Genomic DNA, 24633 nt, shown 5'->3' on the forward strand with positions numbered 1-24633 from the left:
ACTACCACAAGGATATTGCGAGAGCCCAAGCATATTTAACAGGGTACTACATGAAGATCTGGGGAATTTGTCTGTAGAAAGCACAGTGATTCAGTACGTTGATGATTTATTGGTTTGTGCACAGGCTGAGGAAGAGTGCAGACAGGACTCGATAACACTCTTGACATTATTGGCCAATAAAGGGTACAAGGTGGACAAGGGGAAGTTACAATACTGTCTGACAGAGGTCCTATACTTGGGTCAGCTGATATCAAAGGATGGCAAGCGAATTATACCAGACAGGGCACAGGCGATTAGAACAATTGGAGAGCCCAAAACAGTAAAAGAGATGCAGAAATTTCTGGGTATGTGTAACTATTGCCGAGCATGGATATTGGACTATGCGGCGTACACAAGGCCCTTGTTACAGGCATTGAAAGAAGCACAACAAGAACACAAACACATAGAATGGACAGAGGAGATGAACACAGCATTTAACTCACTAAAAGAGCTGATATCAAGCGCTCCAGTACTAGCAAATCCAGATTATGGGCGCGAATTCTTTTTATTTTCACACTGCAAAGGAACACTGATGACAGCAGTACTGACACAGAAAACATCTTTAGGGCACAAACCACTTGCTTACTATAGCGGCACCCTAGACGCAGTAATGCAAGGTCATTTCGCGTGCGAGCAATCCCTAGCTGCAGCCGCGTTCGCAATTGAAAAAAGTGCCACGATAGTGATGGGCTGCCCGGTGACACTGTTTGTGGAACACTCACTTTTTGCAATATTAGAGCGAACAAAGAGCACATTGACAACACAACGCGCCACAGCATATGAGATAATACTGTCCAGCGCTAACATCCATATAGTAAGATGTAAAACAGTGAACCCAGCTACATTCATCACAGAGGCATGCACCGTAGAGGACATGCAAAACCACAACTGCGCCACGTACACAGGTGACGAAAGTAAGGATCAAGTGATTTTTGAAAATGCCCTGACCGAGGGTGAAGTGTATTTTGTGGACGGGTCAGCATCAATAGACATGGAGACAGGAGAAAAGCATGTGGGTATGGCAGTGGTACGATTAGAGGAAGATGAATATGAGATACTAGTACAACACCGCCTCCCATCACACTATTCAGCGCAAGCAGCAGAACTAATAGCGCTAATAGAAGCATTGCATGCCGCCAAGGGGTGCGCAGTGACCATATATACAGACTCAGCATACATGACAACAACAGTTCACGGCGGGTTGGCCCGGTGGGGGCGGAGAGGGTTTCGGCGAGCAGACGGAACGCCAGTCCAGCATGCAGAATTATTGAAAGAACTGATTGAGGCCCTGCAAGACCCCACGGCAGTGGCCATCGTAAAATGTCAAGCTCATACCACAAATACAGATTTTATATCTTTGGGGAACGCGGCAGCAGACGCCGCTGCCAAAGCAGCTTCATATTTACAAAAAGGTGAAATAGGAGAGTACATGTTGCACCACACAGCAAGCCAAGAGGTCCCCACAGGATACAACATGATGTCCACACAGGAGATAATAGAGCTGCAAGAGGGAGCTAGTGCAGAGGAAAAATTGCTGTGGACTAAGAGAGGATGTAGCAAATCACCGACTGATTTATTGTGGCGACAAGAGAGTTCAGGAAAAGTGGTAATGCCAATTACGCTGTTAGAAATAGCATTTCAACAACTACACTTTCCCGCACACAACACAAAGAAACACATAATGGCAGAGATACAAGAAGATTGGTTTGCACCTTGCCTCCAGGAACACGTCACAAGGTTAGCTCTAGAATGCACGACATGTCAAATTTACAACTCAGGTATGACATTGCGTACACTAAGGGGTACGATACCAAAACCAAGTGGCCCATTCAGAGAGCTCCACATTGATTATGTAGACATGGGAGAAAGGTGTAACGGGGCTCGATACATGATTGTGGTTGTATGTCCATTTTCGAGGTGGGTGGAGGCAGGCCCATGTGCCCGCCCTGACGCGAAGGGCGCCGCGAAGTTCCTAGTGCGGGAAGTGTTTCCGCGCTGGGGAATTTGCGACGTTATTCGCTCAGATAACGGGACGCATTTTGTTAATGAATTATTTAAAGAAGTGACAACATTATTGGGAATAAAGCACAAATTATGTTCGATTTATCATCCTCAAAGTAATGGCGTCGTGGAAAAGATAAATGGCCTGTTAAAAAGCAGATTATCAAAACTTTGTTTTTCCCTTAAAAAGACTTGGATGTACTGCCTGCCTTTGGCCTTGTTTGAACTACGAAACCAGCCAAGTAAGGACCACCATTTGTCCCCGCACGAGATCGTCACGGGAAGAAGAATGCACACAGCGCATTCGCCTCTCCGTGAGCGTTCTGATGCACACAGAAGCGCAGCTATATTGGGGGAGGAGTTCACAGAATACCTGCGAAAACTGACACGGGCAGCGCGCGTAATTGCAAAGCAACTAGCCCCCCCCTCGACAAGAGAGGAGGGGAACGCGACTGAACCAAACAGGTTGCCTGAAAAACCACTACAGCTAATGCCTGGTGACCTTATATATGTCAGAAGTTTTGTGCGGAGGTGGAATGCACCACGTTTTCATGGCCCCTATGAGGTAGTGTTTTGCACGCCCACAGCGGTAAAGGTGAAGGGCCTGCGATATTGGGTGCATTTGACAGACGTACGTAAAGCTTACAGCGCTGCGGAGAGTGAGGTACAGGACGAGGCACAGGCAACAGCGGACGATGAAGTTGTGCAGAATGAATGATTGGAATTTTGTGTGCATTATGAGATGAACAGTGAACACAATTAGCGCGCAACAAATGTCCTGGACTAAAACATGTACATATGTATATGAAAATTTTCTTTTTATTACAACTTTTAAAAGTTTTGCGTTGGGTTCTTTTTTTTCTCTCCTGTGCTCTTTAAGATGTTTTTTTTTATTATTGTTGTTTTTAAACTGTTATGTTTTTTATTATTTATATATATATATATATAAAGTAAGGTACGAATAATGATGATTGAAAGGCTACCTTGTCTGTCAACACACCCCCTCCCTCACCCAACCCTATATTTTATCACCGAAACGTTACAACGTGGAAATGTTTACATGTTTGTATTTAATGAACTCTTGTGTCTCAAACAGGATTTATCATGGCATCGAATGGGCAGCCTGCAACTAATAGATATGTTAGATTTAGAGAAATGTTAGTGGCTAGATTAACATATTCATTTGAATGTGGTTTATCAATGTGTGCTATCATGTTCTTCATCTCAATGTTCTGTCTGGTATTACACTGGATTATAGCGTTCATCTCTACCGAGATGAACGAGGGGGGAGGGGGGAACAACACCACCCTTGCCCCTGGAACGAAAACAATTCCGACTGTAGGTATCAAAGAAGGTGATTTTTTGATCTGGGATGGATCACACTTTGTGTGGGGATACTATACTACACCACCCACTGCTGTCCTGTCACAATCGAGAACCAAAAATGTAAATAATGACACAATGTCCCAACCTGGAACATACAACAACCGCACGATCCCTCCCGCCCCAATTTCAAACAACGATCTCTTGTTTATTAAGGAGGATGGAAAAGTGATTATGATGACAGAACACAAGTCCCTATATGAAGAATTAGAAAAGGGGGGTGGGAAGGAGGAAGGGGGGCCTGGTTCTTCACCTACTATAACGAGAAGGTACAGAAGAAGGGAGAAAAGTAGGCGGAGAAGAGAGACTGGTGGACAGGGGTATGATGAGTATTATGGGTTAGGGTTAGACAAAATGGAAGACCCACGACACCCTCACCAAGCAAATAAATGGTATGCAGATATGAGCACAACAGCCAAACAGACAACCAATGAGAGCTGCTATGTCTGCTCACTTATCCCCCATGCATCAGGCACACCTAAAGTATTGTTGCCACGAGAATTGCCCATTGTAGATGCCCAATGTCTCCTTCATCTCACGCTGTGTAGAATAAAGAACACTTTTCAAGCACACGATGTCTCTTTCAGAATGCTACAGAACAACAAAACGTGCTATTCGCAAGCGTCTGGAGTGATCTGTCTTAAAGAACCTTTCTTTGCAATACAAGGGACACTGTTTTCCGAAAACAAATGGAAAGACGAAGAAGTGCTGTGCAAGGCAGAAGCACTGAAAGGTGTCCAACCGGACAAGTTGCGGTGGATGGAAAGAACGTGCTTGCCAATATGGAAAGAACACATCCCTAAACTAACATGGGTAACAGCGATGGAGAAACCCTTCAAGCTACAAAGTGAAATACAAAACGAACTATGTTTCAAGGGAGAAGGAAAAATGGCAATGGGAACGAACAAGAACTGTAACAAAACTCTCACCATCCCAGATATGAAAAAAGGAACAGCAGCACTAATGGACACATACTGGGTATGCGGAAACAAGGCGTACCTGCACCTTCCCCAATCATGGAGTGGTAGCTGCTCAATGGCCACTTTGCATTCAACACTAATGGTGATTCCAGAAAGCCACATTGACAGAAGTAACATGATGAAGGGAGGCTTGAACCAGGATGTAGCTTCTCCAACTACACAAGCGCACCTTTATGTCCTGTCCTCCGGAGGGAAAGGAGAAGAGCTCTCAAGGAACAAGCGAGCCTCGAACTACATATCACAAGCATCATCTGATTTATTGGCACAGATCCCAGACAGGTATCGCCTGTTCAGCTCCGTGGAAACATTCTTTGCCTCGCTAGTATCAAGTGTCCAAGCACGAGCAAATGCAAAATGGCTCCAGATCACACGGTGGGAACTGATCCAGTTGGCCAATGACACTGAAGAAGGGTTCAACATAATAAAGGTGGAACTACGAGCTCTGCGACTAATGACCATGCAGAACAGGTATGTTCTAGACCTGTTAACAGCAATCGATGGAGGTGTTTGCCGAAAAATAGGAAGTGCGTGCTGCACGTTCGTACCTTCCGAAGACGCAGAAAATGGGTCCCTGTCCCACGTTATTGAAGCAGTACATAACCTGGGCGAGAAGATGAAAATGGAAGGTGGAGCTGAGGACAGCTCGTGGTTCGACAATATCTTCTCTTGGGTTCCCTCATGGCTTGGAGTGACAATGAAGTTCCTGATACCAATAGTGGTGATCATCCTTGTAATGTTCTGCCTGTGCCAGGTGGGCCTCCGATGTTGTGCTAACGCAGTTCCTAACGGTGCAATGATGATGGTGACAATGGGCAACTCCGGTGGTACAATTAAAACAACACAAGAAGTACATGTGCAGACAGGAGCAGATAACACCCCCAGGTACCAGTTAGTGCCTATGTGCCGTGATAAGTACATAGTAGATAAACTATGGCACACCACTATCAAAGAACCACGAGACGTAGAACTGGAATGGTATGAGGAGGTCTGGGTAGATCTGGAAGAAACTGGCGACTGTATATATTTAACATGTACACCAGACGAGTATGCTAGGAGAGGTGAGAGTTTAAGGGGGGTGTGCAGAGCATGGATGCCTATAAAAGGAACCCCTGCATGGGATGACGCAGTGATAGAGGAACAAGAATGTAGAAGATTGGAAGAGCTAAAGAATTCGTTACTTTAAGTAACGAAAGGGGGGAAATGTAGGGGAGCAATGGCCACGAGGCCCTCCTCACCTACAGCTTCCTCCCCAGGTGAGGACCATGACTCGGTGGGCGCCCCCTCATGCCACCCGGGCCCAGGTGGAGGAGGGTTCACCCGCCGACGACATTGCCCACACGTACCCTTTCCTTGCATTTACCAAAAATTAGTTAGGTCTAGACGCCATCTTGCCTAGCAAACATGGTGTGAGTTCAGCACACTGTAACGAGGCCCCCACCTTTGGAGGGCCTTTCATGCATCTCTGCCGCCTCAGCAGCCCTGGCAGATCCGCTGCGAGCGCGTTCCCATGAGAAAGTCGGAGATGAGCTAAACCCGAGATGCCAACACGGCAACATTATATTAGTAACAATGTGATATTGCACCCCGTATGACCCGGACCGCAAGGCCGGGGTAGCGAGGAAAAAAACTGAAGCATCACTATCTGAAGAAGGTAGAAAATAATTCAAGTATTGGTATTAATGAACTACCTCTGTTTAAAATGTGAACAAACTATAAAAATGTAACGTTATATGATATCCCTCCAGGTCTGGACTAATGCTGCTATAACCACGGAGAAAGATGTTGACCAAACGTGTGACCTTTATCTGTAAAAGTGTTTTTCAATAGTATGTAGAAACTTGAACTCATATATGTTTTTGAATCACCCAAAGCGGCGAGCATCAATCTCTGTAGGCCATAACCTAGATATCCCTCGTATAACGTCTAATGTACATACAATACGCACACAATGTAGTGAATATAATGTTAGGTAATGAAAAGGTACTGGAACCGACTGTATTAAAGAAATGTGTAACGAAATTGAAATATAAATGTGTGTCTAAATAACGTCAAAATAAGGCAGAACAGTATAAAACTTCTGCATTCACTGATCAGCAACGCACGAGGAAAACACCTTTGTGGATATATGCAAGGCCATTCCCTCTCCCACCCCACCAAGCCTGCCAGATAAAAAAGCTAAGACTTGTGCCGCGCTCCCTCACCTCCCCCAACCAAGCTGGCGTTACTTCAGAGAGTCAGAGGCCCCGGCGCCGCAACCAAGGCCACAGCCCGCCACCTGTGTTATTTACAGCACGGTAATAAACCCACGGTTGAACCCACTGATCTACCAGCACCCTATCATAAATCCCACGAACCCCCCAAGAATCCTGACCCCGCGCAAGGACGACCCCCATCATTGGGACAAGACACAGAGACCCATCTATATAATAACTTCTAACGCAGCAGACAGACATGTATCATTCGGCCCAGGCCCCAGAGCCCCGTCCCGCGACCTAAAATACCGGTCAATAGGACACAGGTAAATCTCACCCCAACCGACAACCACCAGACCTCTCACGAGGTGCATTCCTCATGTGTTGTGTTTATTTTATAAGATAAGCTGCTGAAGCGATTTATTAATGAACTTAAATGTCGTTTTTCTGAATAACTGCAGTGTGCATGGCCTAGGGCAAATGAGACAGGAAAGGTATTCGTCATTGTCACAGGCTGCCCCAGCACATCAACACCGCACGGATGACCTCAAGCCGGCCTGCCAGGCCCAACCCAACCCACGAGGCTGACCAGTGACGTCGACACGCCAAGACCAACCCCGCTGCAGCAACACCTATAGTTAGTCGACGCCACCCAATCCCAATTAACTTGTGCCCCCTATAGTGTTTAGGTGTTGATGACGTTTTTTGTATTAGAAATACGCCTGTCTTTGCTATTGTCAGACAGAGCGCTCTCGTAGGTTGCAGAGTTCTTTGCATGCCTTATTTTTGGATAAACTCCCACTTACGCTCACCCGCACTCTGTCTTGGCCTTATTCCCACTACGGGAGAGTCCCTTATTGTCTCTCATTGCGGGGAGGATCGTGCTGAATTGGGGGCGCTTCCCTTCACTATCCAGATGTTATGTTATGTTATGTTACTTGGCATTTATATAGCGCCTTATATATCACTGGTATGACCTCAAAGCGCTGGTAGGTTGAACGCCCTCCGGAACCGCAGTTCAAGTCAGAGAGAGAGTGTTGTATGGTGCGTGGGCGCACCGGATATGTGTGCAGCTGGGGTGGTTGTTGCATGATAGCTGCTTCATAGCGGTAGGTGTGGTGCTGAGGAAATCACTTGGATGTGTTCAGTCTGGAGGGTGGACACCCAGACTGAGTTCTGGCTGCGTTTCGCCTGAGGAGACGCCTAAGCTAGCCAGAATGTGCTCAACTAGCTGTGTTTCATTAGGATGATGAGGTGTTCGTGTGGTCATGTTAGTATGAGAACAGCTAGCCCGAATTTACCATGGTTTAGCTGTATTCTAGTTGAGTGATGGTGTATAGGGGAGAGTAAGCGTAGTAGTGTGATATGGTGGTTATCAGTAAAGCACCTGCGACCACGTACGAGAACAGGACAGTGGGGCGTACATAGTGGCATACGTATATAAAGCGACAGGATGGATAGGGTAAACATGTGATACAGATAAAACGGTGATACAGGTACATAGCATATATAGGAGATACAGCTTGTACCATCTGCCGCAGCATTCGTACCGTCTGCAGCATCCACATCGTCGGTACCATCTGTAGCATCCGTGCCATCCGTAGCATCTGCACCATCCGTAGCGTCAGATGAGAAAGCTGTTGGCAGATAATCTGTAGAAGGAAAATGACTGGTAAGTAATTGCCCCTACTTCACTTACCTCACACATTTACATCTTCACTTTGATGCCCCTCATGCGTCACTTATAGCTAGAACGTCTGGGTGAAAATTAAGTACATTCCCTGACTTTTCTAATGTACCTTTTAACTTTTGTGAACAAAAGTCAAGCTGCACCTTAAGGCATGTTTGTGTTTTCTATACACAGTCTTGGCAACTCTTAGACACATCCTTTGGAACACCTACTTTTGCTGGGCTAAGAGTGGCTAATGCCACACGTACTCCTTTATGTTCCTAACTAACTTCCTTAAAGCAACTCTTGCACTAAATGCTGACATAATGAGTGAATAAACATGCATGTTTCCTATGGATTCAAGAGTTTTGCATGATCATTTGCACTTGATAACAAATACATGTTATTTTTGTCTCCTTACCCCCTCCAGACACCCAAACCCTGGCTTTGCGCCTTGCTGGCAGCGGGCAGTTTTGTACCGGGCGCATTGAGGTTTACTATGGAGGAGCCTGGGGGACGGTCTGTGATAATTTCTGGACTTTGGTGAATTCGCAGGTTGTGTGCAGACAGATGGGATGTGGAACTGCCGTGGCTTCTCGTGGTGGGGCCTTCTTTGGTCAGGGCACTGGAAGCATTCTTCTGGACGATGTTCTCTGCAAAGGACAAGAGGTGCACCTGTGGGACTGCCCCAACCGAGGGTGGAATGTCAACAACTGTCTCCATAGTAACGATGCTGGGGTTGTCTGTTCAGGTACATCACATTTTGATTTCTCCTATTGTACAAAATAATGTATTTCCGAAGCATCTTCAAAGAGTAAAGAAAACAAAAAGATTTGAAGCTTTGAGAGAAGTACACTCAAGGAAGACTTTGGGGGTGAATTAATCAGCGGGTATTTGTTGAGCAGATGATGGATGCATGTTTTCATGAAGGACATCACAACTGGCTCATAATATAAAATACACTGCAGGATTTTCTAGAGAGACCAGACTCCCATGTATTAGAAGATAGGTATGTACAGATTCCTCTCCTCCTCTCTCTTAATGTGTATCTGAAAGTGTCACGGTAGCTACGCTATAGTCCAAGACATATAGCGCTGACATTCAGAAAACGTTTTTCTCAGTAACCTTTGATGTCGCTGATCAAAGATCACAAAATGTGACGAGAAACTGATCCGTTCACTATGTTAAATTTCAAGTTTCATGGCAATTTCCATGTTGGAAAGCAGGGGTTTTTGTATTGGTTTTTCCTTAGTCCCAAAAGAAACAGGACACATATTTTAATATTTCAATTTCAAGAAAATTAGATGGCCCAAGTTCAAGATGTTCATTTTTTAATATCCCAAAATTTGCTCTGACAAATCCAGCGATGTCGTTACTGCTTCCCCCAGTGATCATCTGACACTCAAATAATGGTAGTGTGGGACATTTTCACTAATTTCCCACTAAGCACATCTCCTGTTGAAACACTTTATAACTTTTCTACAAGGGATGACGTCACATCACACGGCATGGGGATCCCAAGGGCTGACAGTTAGAGCACTGTACTCAGTGACCATGTCGCTTCCATCCAACAAGGTTTGGCTGGCCTACCCCACTGCAGGGTCCCAGAAACAAGCAGAATGACACTCTTGTTGTCTGACCCCTCTAGGTACTGGGGCCCCTTTCTGTGCCTGTTACACCCACGTCAATACACCGAGTAAGAGCCACTACCCTTCACATGCACGCAAAGATCAGGTTCTATCCACCTCCGCACTGGAAAAGGTAGAACGACAACGACAGGATGCATAAATAAGACTTATTCTAACACAGACATATGAACACAAAGCAGTTGCTAGTGGCAATCTCTTTCCTCACCTACAACATGGTCATGGATATTTTATCCTTTCTTGCGATTATCGGGAGGTGCTTCATAATGCCCCCCTCTTACATGGTTCTTTCCAATCCTAAATTGTGATACATTCAGCTTCCAGCAAGTCTGGTCACCTATTCCATCATCCGAATCAATAGGCGGCCTCATGAGCGTGCCAGTTACACCACCCTGTTGGTCAGTCAAGGGTGGCACATCATAAGCCTATGTCAAGTACTGGTCTTACTGGTAACGACTGCAGACAGTTTTGAGTGAATTTTGGCCGCTTCTTTGAAGAACCCACTGTGTCAGGAGATAGTCTGCCAGCCCGTTTACTCCCAAAGATGGGAAAACCCAGAAGGGATAACCCTCTGTTGTAACAATGGTAGGTAGATCTTTCATGTAGAAGAACCCAGGATCGAGGAATAGAAGCCTGAAGATTGGGAGTCTGAGTAGCCATCGATATGGAAAGTCCTGAAAAGTAAGGTAAGCAGCAAGACATTAGCAGTCAGAAGAACGGCAGAAGAAGGACTGCAGAACTGGTGGAAGGCACAGTACCAAACGGGAAACTGAAGGAAGGAAGGATGAGGTGGTTGGGTATCAACGCCAAGGTGACAACTAACGCAAAGCAGGGTGTGGCAAACTGGATTCTGCTCAGCAGGAGTAAAAGGGCGAGTGGGGGTAAAATGGTCCACTCAGCCCTCACAGTTAAGGGATATTCCTCTTTCGACTTCGGTGGTAACGTGGGCTGGGGGAAGGCTATACTCTTAAAAGGGGTGTGAAGGTGAACCAGTAGTGATCCCAACAACACAGTAACACATTGCAAAATAAAGGGAACATCCAATCAAGGGTCTATGAATATATATAGACTAATTAAACACACCATCTGCAGTAGAAAGAGTAGAGAATATTGTACAAAAACCCACCCTGAAGGAAGAACAGAGAAGATGCAACGGACTGAGAAAAGTGGCACTCTGAGCATGGTTCTGTGGGTGGTAGGTAGGATACTAGTCAAGAAAAGGACATGTTGTTGCGGAAAACAGCTGGGATTGTGACCTAACCAGTCTCTAGTGCCAAAGTGTACCGAGGAGGCAGTTCGTGGTAAACAGGATCTGGATTTGGTTCTTGGCGGGTTGACAAAGTCAGACCCAGTGCCGAACATTTGATTGTGTAAGCCTAGGCAGCAAGCGGGAGCAACGGATGGGAGCGAATGCTGTCGCTCTGCGCGGTCAAGGGGGGCTCTCAACGATGCAGGTCGGTGCGGTCCCAGGGTCCCAGGATCTCTTTGCAGGTGGGCCAGGCGAGTCAGGCTTTTGCCACTGTGAGGGGTCGATGTTTGACGCTCCAGCGATTGGATTTGGTGGGCGGTGGCCGTCAAACAGTTGATCTTGGGGCCAATGAGGTGAAAAATGTCTACCTTATAAGGTTATTTTTGCTAACTCCTATTCATTCTCTCTACTATGCTGGTTTCTAAGAACAGTATCCCCCAGTTCACCATTCTAGGCTGTCAGCCCGTGGTATTCCAGATGTACATTAATCTGGAATCATAAATGGTTTCTTCTCTGTCGGGGAAATCCTCCAGCCTGGATCCTGGTGTATGATCAGTAAAAAGCACTTGCGAGTTGTTCTACACTTTCCCAGCTTCATGGATCGCGTGATCCAACGTGGTGTCCCCAAGCTTCCCCAATCTCCTGTGGCGCCTAACCAGGTAGCCAGGAACCTTTATCAAACTTCAGCAAACATTCACATTTTCTATTGTATCCCAGGTTCTACCCATGCTATCCATATGGAGTGACAACAATTTAACATGCACATCATGTTACATCTTCTGATATACTTCATGTCTTGGAGAACTTCACTCCTAACATTTTGAAAGGTTCATATTACTTTTGTAATACAAACACATAGACACAAGCAGAGACACACATACAACAATCATTTGTCTGCATCACAAGTGTTGGACCCACATCTGTTTCCTCCAACTGCTACTGCAATGAAACAACACGTCATCACCAAGTTCATCTAGGAATTAAGGCATCACAATTGTTCTCTTGTGTTTTCCATTATTTTATTTAAACATTCCAATCTTTCTTTTAGCTGATTAGCTTTTAGCAAGCTAAACAGTTTCTTCAGGCAGCCACGAGAAACCTAATGGTATTCACCCACCTACTCCCTCAGGATCTTCCATTCAGGTGGCCAGGGAAGCGCCATCACTCCGGACCCTGGGGGTGGACAAGCGAGCGAGGATCACCTAAGTGGAGGGTCACGAGGGATTGGGAGGAGGATGCCCAAGGGCGAGACATGGTATTCCCCCAGTCCCAATATTACCGCAACCCACTCTCCCTCAGCCTTCATGGGGTATTTTCAATCTACCCCTTCTCCCCCTCCCCATTTGCATCAAATACCGAGACAAGGTAGAGGCAACTAAGAGCAGTAAAGATACCCATAGAAACAACACGGGGAAAGTAAGGGGAACATAGTATAGAAAGAATACAAGTTGTCCCACTAATAAAGTCAGGCAGGGTCAGGCATTTAATAATGACCACTCAAACCTGACTCACTTTACTATGTGGTTTTTCACAAGGAGTAGAGCAAGCTGGGGATGCTGTCCGGACCCGAGAAGCCAAGGAACAGAGAGCAGCAGAAATGGAAACCTGGAGGAGCACAGTGTACCGAGACGCTGGCCGGGTTTTGTGAGGGGCCGCAGCAAGGAGCCGAAGTAAGGCACCCTGGATCCTGCTGGGTGCATTCAGTGGAGTGCTCGTTCCCTAGGGATGTGTGCTTGTCCCAAGTGTGTCTGAGGGTCAGGTGGTGAGACCCTGACCTCAACCCTTTGTATCCAGAGGGACCACTTGCCAACGCGACGCTGCCTGGTGAGTGAGAGAGAGAAACTCGGGAATGTGCGTTTGACTGAAGCGAAACAGGAGAAAGACACAGTTTTAAAAGGGTCACAGAGTGGAAAGAGAAATAAAGAGTACGAAGGACAGAAAAGTATAAGAGATAATCAGAATAAGAGAAATAGAAAGAAGGAAGTTGCCCTGGAGGCACGTAATAAAAGTAAAGTGAAAGGCAGACATTTGAACCGTGCAAAGAACGAAAAGTGGAATAAAGACTTTTAAAGAGTGCAAAGTGTGCACCGTAAAGAGAGGACAGTCTGTTAAGTGTGCAGGAAGCAAGAGAAAGAAACTGACAAGTGCAAGTGTGCACGTTAAGGGAAAAGAAAGTATGTACGTTGCGCAAGAGGCCCGATAAGAAAGCAAAGTAAGGGGCAAGAGTTCACAGTGGAAAAATGGAACAGCAAAGGGAAGGTGCAAGTGTGCAGAGGAAGAAGCGAAGAAGAACAAGAAAGGGTACAGGGAGCACGCGAAGATGAAAGGTTTAAAAGGAGGAGCAAGGGATAAAGGGAGTTGTTACAGATCAGAGTGGTCATGCCTAGGAGGAGCAAAGAACCAGGCGGTTTTGAAAGTCTCTGATTGTACCCCCACAAGAGAAGGGTGGGTGCAAGAACTGTAACTGAAAGGAAAGGTACATCCTGACAAAATGAACCTGTGTTTGAAACCAAAAGGGGCATAAGCTTGGGGAATGGAACCCAGAGAGCCCTAACACAGTGGAATACCTATGATGTCATGATATTGAAGGAAAAGCAAAGTACATCCTGACAAAACTGAATTTGTATTGGAAATTGAAAGGCGCCTGAGATTGGGGAAGGGAACTCTGAGAGGCCTAGCCAAGTTGTATTGTTGAACGGATTGAAGCTTGGGGACGGGAACCCTGAGAAGCTTCAAATGGACCCAGGTATTTCTTTTGTGGTGTTTGGAACTTGAACAAGTTAAAGATTGGAGAAGGGAACCCCAAGGAGCCAAAGATATTGATATTTTATTTCTATCGCGCCAGTACACAAGTGTTTCAGAGCGCGACAAGGCAAGGGCGGGGAACAGGGGAGAACAAAACAGCGATCTTACTAGGCCTGGTGACATTGAGAACGCGCAAGTGCATGGGAGAGGGGGAGGGGAAAAGTGCATGGAAGGGGGGAGAAGTGGAAAGTGCGAAGCAGAAGAGAAACAGATAAATAACAATAAATAAATATTAAAGGCAACAAACAGTGGTAGTGCAGCCAGCAATTTGCAAGTGCTTGGTTTAAGGCAGCAGACATGGTAGGTCTGATAAGTGCAGGAAGAAAAAGGGGAGGCTGTATGGGTACAGATACAGACCCCAGGGTTGGCCAGGAGGCAGTGCCGAAGGGTGGCAGGGTGAGCAGGTACCTGGGCCCGGAAGACAGTGGGTGGCCAGGTGCACAATGCCAAGTGAACAGATCAGCAGGGGAGAGGGGGAGCAAAGGCAGAAGAAAAGAGGAAGGTCTTGAGGTGCTTCCGGAACCGGAGATGGTTCTCCTCAAGTTTTAGAGTGGCAGGGAGGCTGTTCCAGAGGGAGGCCCCAGCCGAAGACAGAGATCTACCCCCAGCTCGTTTGTTTGAAAAATGGCTGACCCTGAGGGAGTTGGAGGTAGAGGAGCGAAGAGCTCGAGAGGAAAGGTATTTGCGGAGGGATAGCTGAAGGTATTTTGGACCCAGGCCCCAGCAAGCAGCCTTGTGGACAATGCAGAGGGTTTTGAATTTAATCCTTGCATCCACTGGTAGCCAATGGAGAGATTTCAGAGCTGTAGAGATACGATCCCAGGGCTTGAGGCCAAGGACAAGACTCGCAATCCTGTTCTGGATTAGTTGCAGAGGGCGGAGAGTAGAGGCAGGTAGATTTCGAAAGAGGCTGTTACAATAGTCCAATCTAGAGAGAACCAGAGCTTGGGATACCATGAGCTTCTGGGGGAAGGAGAGGAAAGGCAGAGTACCTCTGAGGAGGTGCAGTAGGAAATTTTACTTTTTAGAGACCTCAGAGATGTGGGATGAGAAGGAAAGGGTGGAGTCAAAGATGACCCTGAGGTTCTTAGCCTCGCATGTGTGGGTAGGAGGAGGGCAAAGGGAAGCCGGCCAGATAGTGAGGGGAAAGGATGGTGAAGGTGTGCCGATGAGGAGGATCTCTGTCTTGCTGGCATTCAGACAAAGATCATTGGCGGCACACCAATCTTGTATGGCAGTTAGGCAATCAGAGAGGGAGAGGAGGTGGCCGAGGGCAGCCTGAAAATGAGTTGTGTCGTCAGCGTAGCACTGGAAATATGAGCAGAAAGTGGCAATGCAGTGGGCGAGAGTTGCCAGGTATTGGTTGAAAAGCCAGGGCGAGAGGTTAGACCTCTGGAGAACACCACAGGTAGAGAGGAAGATAGATGAAAGGAAGGACCCAAGTTGGACCTGGGAGGGATGATCTGAGAGGAAAGAGGTCAGCCAGGCCAGAGCCTGATCAGTGATACCCAGGGTTTCACGGAGACGGTTGAGCAGGATGGTATGGTTGACCGCGTCGAAGGCAGAAGAGAGATCGAGGAGGATGAGGACAGAGTTAATGTTAGAGTCAAGGTTGGAGAGCAGGTCTTCACGGATGTTCAGGAGAGCAGTGTCCGTGCTTCTGGCAGCTCTGAAGCCAGACTGGTGTTAATGGAGACAGCCAACAGAATTGGAATGAAGGTTAAGCTGAGAGATGGCCAACTTTTCCAAGAGTTTGCCCAGAAAGGGAGTAATTGTCACAACCCTCGCCCAAAACCCCCTCTGGCAAACCCATTGGCCAGGTGGAGTCAGGACTCGGGCCTCTAGAGCCTGGCATCCTCTTCAAAAGCCCTCATGGGGCCAGTCCTGGCGCCTATGGCGCCAGGCTCATACACCATGAACAACAATGTGCTTGGGAACTACTTTATTGTATTGTCAGCCAACATGGAGGCATCCACATAGCTTTGTTCCCTAAGAACCAAGCTATGCGGTCTAGTGTTTTGGGTGTGGCAGGCCTGGAACTACTTTCCCTGGTACTACTTTACCTGGGCTATATAAACCACACCCTGACTGCAGAACCTGCTTCAAGTTATTTTCCAGCTTGCAACGTGACGCTCACTGTGTCCAGCTATTCCCTCGAACCTCGGAGAAGCAGAAACTACAAGGAGACAAAAGGAACATCATTAGCAGCAGCATCTTACCTGCAGTCTTCATCTTTAAACACTCGCAGCTACTGAGAACAGCTTCCTCGAATCTGCACGCCTCCCGGACAGAACGACCTGAAAGAGGAAGATAGAGGCAACATTAAAGAAAGCTGTAGAGACATTTACAAATTACAAACTGCTCAAAAGGCTTACCTGGCTGGTCGCCTCTCGGCTGGCACCACTCCGGACATTCCACTTGCCCCGAAGAACACCACGACCTACAAGGAAGGAAAACACAGGTTAGCAAAGGCAAGACTTCGCAGCGCTGCGCATAGCTTTTACTTACCACATGATAGCGCTCTTAATGCGCCATCATTTACCAGCGGGGCTCAACCAAGCCAGTTCGCCGCTCTGAAGCTCTGCATACCTAAGGGAGAAAAAAGAGAAATTTTAAACAAAGAAAGGCATGCAGGATAGCAACAAAACTAAAGAACAGCAATAAGACCTACCTGAACAATATCAAACGGGCCAGCGTCAGTGAAGTAACTGGACCGCACTCGCCCATGAAAGACAATGTGCCCCTGCAAAGAAAGCAGGACGGAGAGCACGCCTAATTCTACCACAAGGCAGAACCTTCCCCGCAGACCACATCAAGGCAAAGCTGAGAAGCATACCAGCGAGTAACCCGTCTGGGTGGCGTCCCTGTGGATACCAGGTGAGCGTTACAGTAATGGGAATTGGGCGATAGTTATCTGGACAAGAAGGATCAGCTGTGGGTTTCTTGAGAAGAGGATGCACAAAGGAGTGCTTCAGAGGGCAGGTGAAGGATCCCGAGGTAAAAAAGTGGTTGCAAAAATCAGCAAGGGCCGGAGCGAGGGTGTCAATGTGGTCCTTGATGGTTTTAGAAGAACAGGGAGGAACCTTTTTTGACGATTCTTTCATAGATCGTGACTTGTCTAGCAACCTTGTCAGGGGCGAAAAGAGGAAAGGACGAGAAGGATGGTGGGGGGTGGCTAAAGGAGGGTCAGCAAGCACAGATGGAGAGGGAGAGGAGGGGTGTGGGTGGAGAGGGTGGACAGGATGTCCTGGGATTTTTAAATGAAGTTAGAGGCAAGGGCATTGCAAAGAGCCTGGGAGGCAACAGGAGGGGTTGAGACTTCAGCAGGGTTGGCCAGCTCCTTGCAGGTTTTAAAGAGTTTGGCCGAGTTGTTAGATACCGCAGAGACATGAGCTTCAATGTGGACTCTCTTCTTGGTGAGGACAGAGAGTCGGTATTGCCTTTGTAGCAGGCGACAGACCAGTTTGTCAGAGGATGAACAAGAAGTCCTCCATTTCCTCTCAGCCGCCCTACACTTACGTTTAAGTGTAGCTAGGTCAGAGTCATACCAGGAATTGCACTTGGCTTTGGACTTCAAGCGGAACCTCATGACAGGGGCAAGAGTATCAGAAATTGAAGAGTAGAGCAGGGACAGGGTTGTGTCCGGGTGTGAGTTAGCCAGAGGAGGTGAGGGGGGAGAGAAGGTGGCAGCGAAAGCCTCAACTGACACACGCTTCATAGGTCAGATGTCCAAGAAGGTAGGTGGCAGGGTTGGGGTAGGCTTGGCTTGGGGGGAAGAGAGGAAGAGATGAGAGGAGATGAGGGAGGGATCGCTCCAGGGGAGAGGAGTGGTCAGAGGGATGGAGAGGGGGAGGTCAGAGGAGATCAAGTCATCGAGTGTGTGCCCTGCAGAGTGAGTCAGGCCACGGGGCAGGATGGACAGGGAGAGGGAGTCGCTGAGGTCACTGAAGAGTAAAGAGGAGGAGCAAGGAGAGTCTAAATGTATATTGAGGTCACCGAGGAGGAGAGTTGAGTGGTAGAGGCCAGGAGGGAGGAGGAGAGGTGTGACCACTCAGACAGAAATGAGGTGATATGACCAGGAGGCCGGTAGATGGTAACCACAGTAAGAGAATGGGTAGGCGAGAGGAAGCCTACAGACACGGAATTCAAAAGAGGAGTAGGTCTGAGTGGGAATGATAGAGGCAGGAATCCAGTCAGGAAAGATCAAGGCTACCCCTCCCCCCCCCCACGGGACCAGGAGGATCTGGGTGCTGAGAGGATCTTGTAGCCATCAGGGAAGAGAGTGTCAAAGCTTGTGACAGAGCTGGCCGTGAACCATGTCTCAGTAAGACCAAGGACATCAAGGTCTAGTTCTTCAAGGAGGTGGCAGATGTCACAGGAGTGTTTGACAGCAGAGCGAGAGTTGAGAGTGGCAATATGAAGAAGGTTGCCAGCCTTAAAGACCTTCCCAGGAGGGGTACAGATCAGAGATACGCCCCGTGGACAAGAAAGAGCCCTAGGAGGGGCAGAGGAGGAGGAGGAGAGAGAGGGCAAGGTAGCTAAGGGGGGAGAGGAGGGGACAGCAGGAGATGAGAGGAAATTGATGAGGCGAGGGAAGTGCCTATCAAAGAGGAGGAGATTGGCCTGAGGGAGTTGGACCATGACAGTGCCATTTAGGTAGAAATTAATGATGACTTTAGATGAGTCGAAGGAAGCCATGAGACATCCAAGCGAGTGCCACCATTAATGGGAGAGGAGGAGATAGGGCAGTGCACAGAGACCATATGAGGAGTTCATAGATCTGACACTGAAAGTATTTGAGAATATTGCAAGGTCTTTGTGGAGAAGGTCTAAAGAATATCCCTTTTTGATTGAATTCATTTTTGTGACATTGACCAAACTACACCTTTTGGGAAGACCACCTGAAACCAACCTTGGTTTGCTATATTTTTGTTGAACCACTGTTTTCTTCTTTTTTAAAGATTTTGTATCACATTTTTGTAGAGAGTGAGGGCAAGCAAAGGTTTAGATACTGACAGACTTTTATTTTGGACTATCAGACATCGACAGTATTTAGGAACATCAGTTAAGGGAACCATACCTTTAGAGTTAGAGCCAGGTAAGCATTACACTAACCAAGGAAACGTAGTAAATACAGGTTTTGAAACTAACATCCTCGAGTCTGTGTCTCGCTTGATACCATGCCTTTCTAACACAGCCAGATTAATAACACATTGTTTGAATGTGATAATGTGTAGTACATATAAGCAAATGAACACCAACCATAATGCTGCTAATATATAAGGGCTATTTGGTAAAATAAGTGCACCAACACATGTTATAATGGCATCCATTTGTGCCTTTTTATATATAGCATGCACCTCAGCTATAAGTACCTGTGCTTCTTGTTAGATTGATAGGCCTGGATGCACGTAATATAAAGTTAACTGTTTATTTAAGTGAATATCTCAAACAAAGACCTCCAGCCGCATGACATTACATCAAGGCACACTGGAAAGCAGCAACTGACTAAATTGGAACATTTGTGAAAATAAACATCTACCTCATAGATATCTGGAATGCTACCTCATAAGATGACATAGCTACACTCCAGCCATGCCATCAGATGACCTAGCTACACTCCATCCGTGACATGTCTACATTCCAGTACTGTTGAATATCCTAATAAACATTTAAGCTATAATTAAACATTCAATAAAGCTACACCATAACACATCTTCCTGCTTTATTCAGCCACACACACATTGTCAACCTTTCCTCACCAGAGCAACATGATTCATGTTCCACACCTGTCTTCCCACCACACGAATCGCTCCACGCAACACAGCCACCACTCTCACGGGATCAGAGGATAGCGCTTCTCCTTTTCTTCTTAACACTCCCTTCTTTATCCTCACCATGTCTCCACACTCAATCCTCAATGTCTTCTTGCCTCTCCTTGCATTCTCACGTGCCGCCCATTCCTCTTTCTTCCTCTTCAAGTCTCTCTTCACACCATCCACCACATAGTCACTCTCCCTACTTCTTCCCAACCACTGTGGGCTAACTGCAGTATTGGGTTTACGGCCTCTCATCAATTCAAATGGGGTTATCCCTGTGATCGAATGAGGTGACCTACGCAAACCAAATATTCTGTCCTGAATAGCGACCTTCCTGTCGCATCCTGTTTCAGTCGCCATTCGAATACTCTCCATGATGCATCTATTCACCCTTTCTACACATCCATTTGTTTCCGGATGATATAAAGCTGTCTTCTTGTGTTTGATCCCACATTCTTTGACATATTTGATGAAACAGCCACCAGTAAATTGAGGACCATTGTCTGTAAGAAGGCTCTCTGGAATACCTTCCCTAGCAAACACTTGTTGCAATTCCTTCACCATGACCTCTCCGGAAATCTCTCTTACAATACTAAATTCACACCAGCGCGTAAACAGATCAATCATTACAACCACATATTTTCCCCTTCCATACCCTAGATCGACTGGACCTAGAATATCCATCGCCAAATCTCCCCAAATCCCACCCGGTACATCTACCTCTACCAGGGGTTGTTGTTTTGCAACTTCTCCCTTCCCAATTTTCTTACACATAGAACACTCCATCAACCTTCTCTCTTTATCACTATCAAATCCAGGCCACCAGTAGTCATTTCGCAAAACACTCTGTGTCTTGGTAATGCCAATGTGTTCTGTATGAGCTAAATCAACTACTCTATTTCATAACTTTCTGGGTACCACAGCATCTGAATAAGATGCCATCAAATGGTACCATATCTTGTTCCAAATCGGCTTTCCTGGGCCATACACCCGATTCCACATACACATTAACCAAATGTAAACATTCATCTTTGCCAATCTCCTCCAACCATTTTTCCTTTGATTGTAAATACTGATGGTATACTAACACCATTTCCATCTCCTTGTTCTCAACACATAAATCAGCAACTTCATTTCTCCTCAATCTTGACAATTTATCCGCTAGTACATTCTCCTTGCCTAGAATTACTTTAACTGAAAAACTATGGCACTGCATGCGGGTAATCCATCCAGCAACCCTTCTGGACACTTTATCTAAACCTTTATTTTCCAAAAATGTTTTCAAGCGTTTAGGATCTGTACATAACACAAAACACGTCCCCCAAATGAAATTTCTAAATTTCTCCATGGCCCAATAACAGGCCAATGCCTCTTTTTCCAGCACTGAGTCGCGAAACTCAGCATCCCTTAAACCTCGAGACGCATGCGCTATGATTACTTCCTTGCCGTCATCATCCACTTGCGATACCACTGCTCCAATCCTCATTTCTGATGCATCCACCGTGACTCTGCTCTGACAAGTATCAAAATGACCTAAAGGTTGTGCTAAATCAATCTCCTTCTTTAATCTAACAAATTCATCTTCACACTTAGCAGACCACACAAAATCACTCCCCTTCTTTAGCAATTTTCTTAGTTCAATTAACTTACTGGCATAATTGTACACAAACATTTGATAAAACTCGGTCAGCCCTAGGAACGACCTGAACTTTGCTTTGTCTTCTGGGCTTTTGTATCATTTATGGCACTCACCAAACTCTCTTTTGGTCTTACTCCACTGATCGATATTTCATGCCATAAATATTCAACTTTAGAAACTCAAAACTTACATTTCTCCTCCCTTAACACGATGCCATTCTTCTCAAATACAACTAGCCCCTATCAAGGATGTTGTCATGTTCCTCCTCATTCTTCCCACAAACTAGCACATCATCCTGAAAACAATATACAGCTCTGATTCGACAAACTAACCTGACCTTTTGAAAAACCGCTGAAGCGTAGACAAGTCCAAACGGCATGCGTTTAAACTGAAACACCCCTTCATGAGTGAAAAATGCCACCAATTTGCAGCATCGCTCCTCCAGTTCCACCTGGTGATAAGCGGACGCCATGTCCAATTTGGAAAATACCTTCCCTTGGCCAATCCTTGAAAGCATCTCTGACATATTCGGGAGAGGGTGACGATCCACCATCACACACTTATTAAGTTGACGTAAATCCACACACAAACGGAGTTCTCCCGAGCTTTTCTTGGAAACTACCAGTGGAGAAGTCCAGTCCACCCTTCCCGCTCTTTCAATAAAACCCAATTTCAACAGTTTTGTAAGCCATCCTTGACCCCTTCTCTCACTGCCAAAGGCACAGGCCTCAATGTTACTGCTACAGACACACTTCCTATACTTAAAACAATTTGATGTTGTACACCTTTTAATTTGCCAATACCTTTCCTAAATACCATGAGATGTCTACTAATGGCTGTTTTGCCTACTTGCAACGCCTGCTCAGGTCCGTTGGGGTCTAATTTGATTTTCAACTTTTTCTGCTCCCTCCACCCCAACAAAGTAAGCCCTCTCTTGGTTACATATATTTTTCCTTCACATTCCGATCCTTAAATTCGAACCGATTAATTCTGTATACCAAAAGATCAATTGGGTCTTGATTATAACCACCAGGTCTAATGTCGGGCTTCAAGATTTTTGGTACATCACCTTTTTACGACCCTTTCAAATACCTTTCTTGACATGAGAGTGATTTTTGATCCCGAATCAGCCATCATCCATACTTCTTTCCCATTCACTTTAACACTCGCATAGGGACTCTCACACTCATCATCTTCATCGTTGACATCACCTACAGCATTTATAGTGTTAACAATAAAATTCTTCACAGGGAACTCATTTGCATCATCTGATGATTTTCGTCCTTCCTCCTCGGTGACATATAAGACCTTCTTCTGACTGTTCTGGTAATTTTTGCAACAATTTGCTAAATGTCCCCTCCTCTTGAATTTTGAGCATACTGCTCTTCTTCCTGGACATACTACTGAGGCAGCAAAATGTGTGTTACTAGCACAACGATAACATAAGCGTTCCTCTTTTTCTCCTCTCTCCCTTCTGCTTGTGTTTTTGGTCTCCTTTCCACCCCAATATGACTGTTTTTCCTTGTCCTTAGTCTTTTTCTTGCTCTTTTGTTCATTGACATTCAACACCTCTGCCTTCATCTCATTAGTGTCTCTCTTCACAAACTTAGCAATGCAAGCTAATGAATGTTTAAACCTGCGAGCAATGGCAAAAACCTCATCCAACGTAGGCTCATCCTTGAGCCATAATTCCTCATGTATCCGGTCAGAGCTGCAATGTGTCTTGAACTGGTCACATAAATGTTCATCATAGGATCCTTAAAACTTGCATGAAGATGCCAATTGGCGGAGTGCAGTAACATACTCTTCTACTGATTCTCCTGGTTCCTGCAGTCTAATGCAAACATTATACCTTTCAAGTATAGTGCAGCACCATCAAGTACAGACATAGTATCTCCCTCACCATCACTTGCAATTTGTGGAAGGGTCTCAAAAATCCTCTGTCCTTCGTATCCTAAATGATGCATCAGTAGGGCAAGTTTTCTGTCAATGGAAAAGGAATTCCCACCAGCCGCTTTCAAATAATGCATAAAGCCTTTCTTCCACTGTGCCCACTTGATCTTCACTGGTCCTGGAGTTGCCATAAACATAGGTGGGCCACTGACATTTTATTGCTGCTTATTGGTATTTCCTGCCCCTCCTGCACTTCAGCCACTGGTGCTTTAATCCAAAACTTCCTTGGCACCTTTGACCCTATTTCCCAAGGGCCTCCTTATCATTAATCTTCACCCCTCCTCACCCCACACCTCACTTCACAATGTCCTTCACTTTAAACTTCCATTCTTAACTCAATGGCACCCTTCCCTTCATGTTACGCCGCTATACCGTGTAATATGGTAGCAAAGACGACGAGGGGAGGAGCAGCGGCAGCTTCGCAGTTAGCGCGTTGCGTAGAAATGAGTGGGGCGGGAGCCGCGTTGGGTGAGGTGAGGCGGGGGCTTACGTACGCACACAAGTGAAAACGAGTAAGGAGGAGAGCAGGGGGGCGTAGCACTAACTTGTGGGCCGCTACAATGTTCCACGGAATGGAGCGGCCGTAGTGCGACACGGAGCAGCACCGCTTCAGACCGCAGTGTCACAACAGGGAGGCAGGCACGCGGCTGAGGCCTGGTCTTTCTTCTTTCTTGAATCCTCGTCGTCAATGTTAAATTGATAGGCCTGGATGCACGTAATATAAAATTAACTGTTTATTTAAGTTAATATCTCAAACAAAGACCTCCAACCTCATAACATTACATCAGGGCACACTTGATAGCAGCAACTGACTAAATTGGAACATTTGTGAAAGTAAACATCTACCTCATAGATATCTGTAGTGCTACCTCATAAAATGACATAGCTACACTCCAGCCATGCCATCAGATGACTTAGCTACACTCCATCCATGGCATGTCTACATTCCAGTACTGTTGAATATCCTAATACATATTTAAGCTATAATTAAACATCCAATAAAGCTACACCATAACACTTCTATTATCAGTATTCTATGTATCGTCTGCATCTTTGTCACTGTAAATGCAACCTCATATAGTTTCATATAATGCTGGTTTGGAATGCATTCAGCAGAAGGGTGTGATTGATCTCACTCAGATACGTCTCTAGGTCCCTTGTGACTACCCGCAGGTCATGGCTGCCCAATTGGAGTCTGCTCCCTAGTCTATTATCCCCACATCCCTCACTGGTGCAAATGTGATGGTTCTAGCACCAA

The sequence above is a fragment of the Ambystoma mexicanum genome, chromosome 8, assembly GCF_040938575.1.
Source record: "Ambystoma mexicanum isolate Mex_15411 chromosome 8, UKY_AmexF1_1, whole genome shotgun sequence".
NCBI lineage: Eukaryota > Metazoa > Chordata > Amphibia > Caudata > Ambystomatidae > Ambystoma > Ambystoma mexicanum.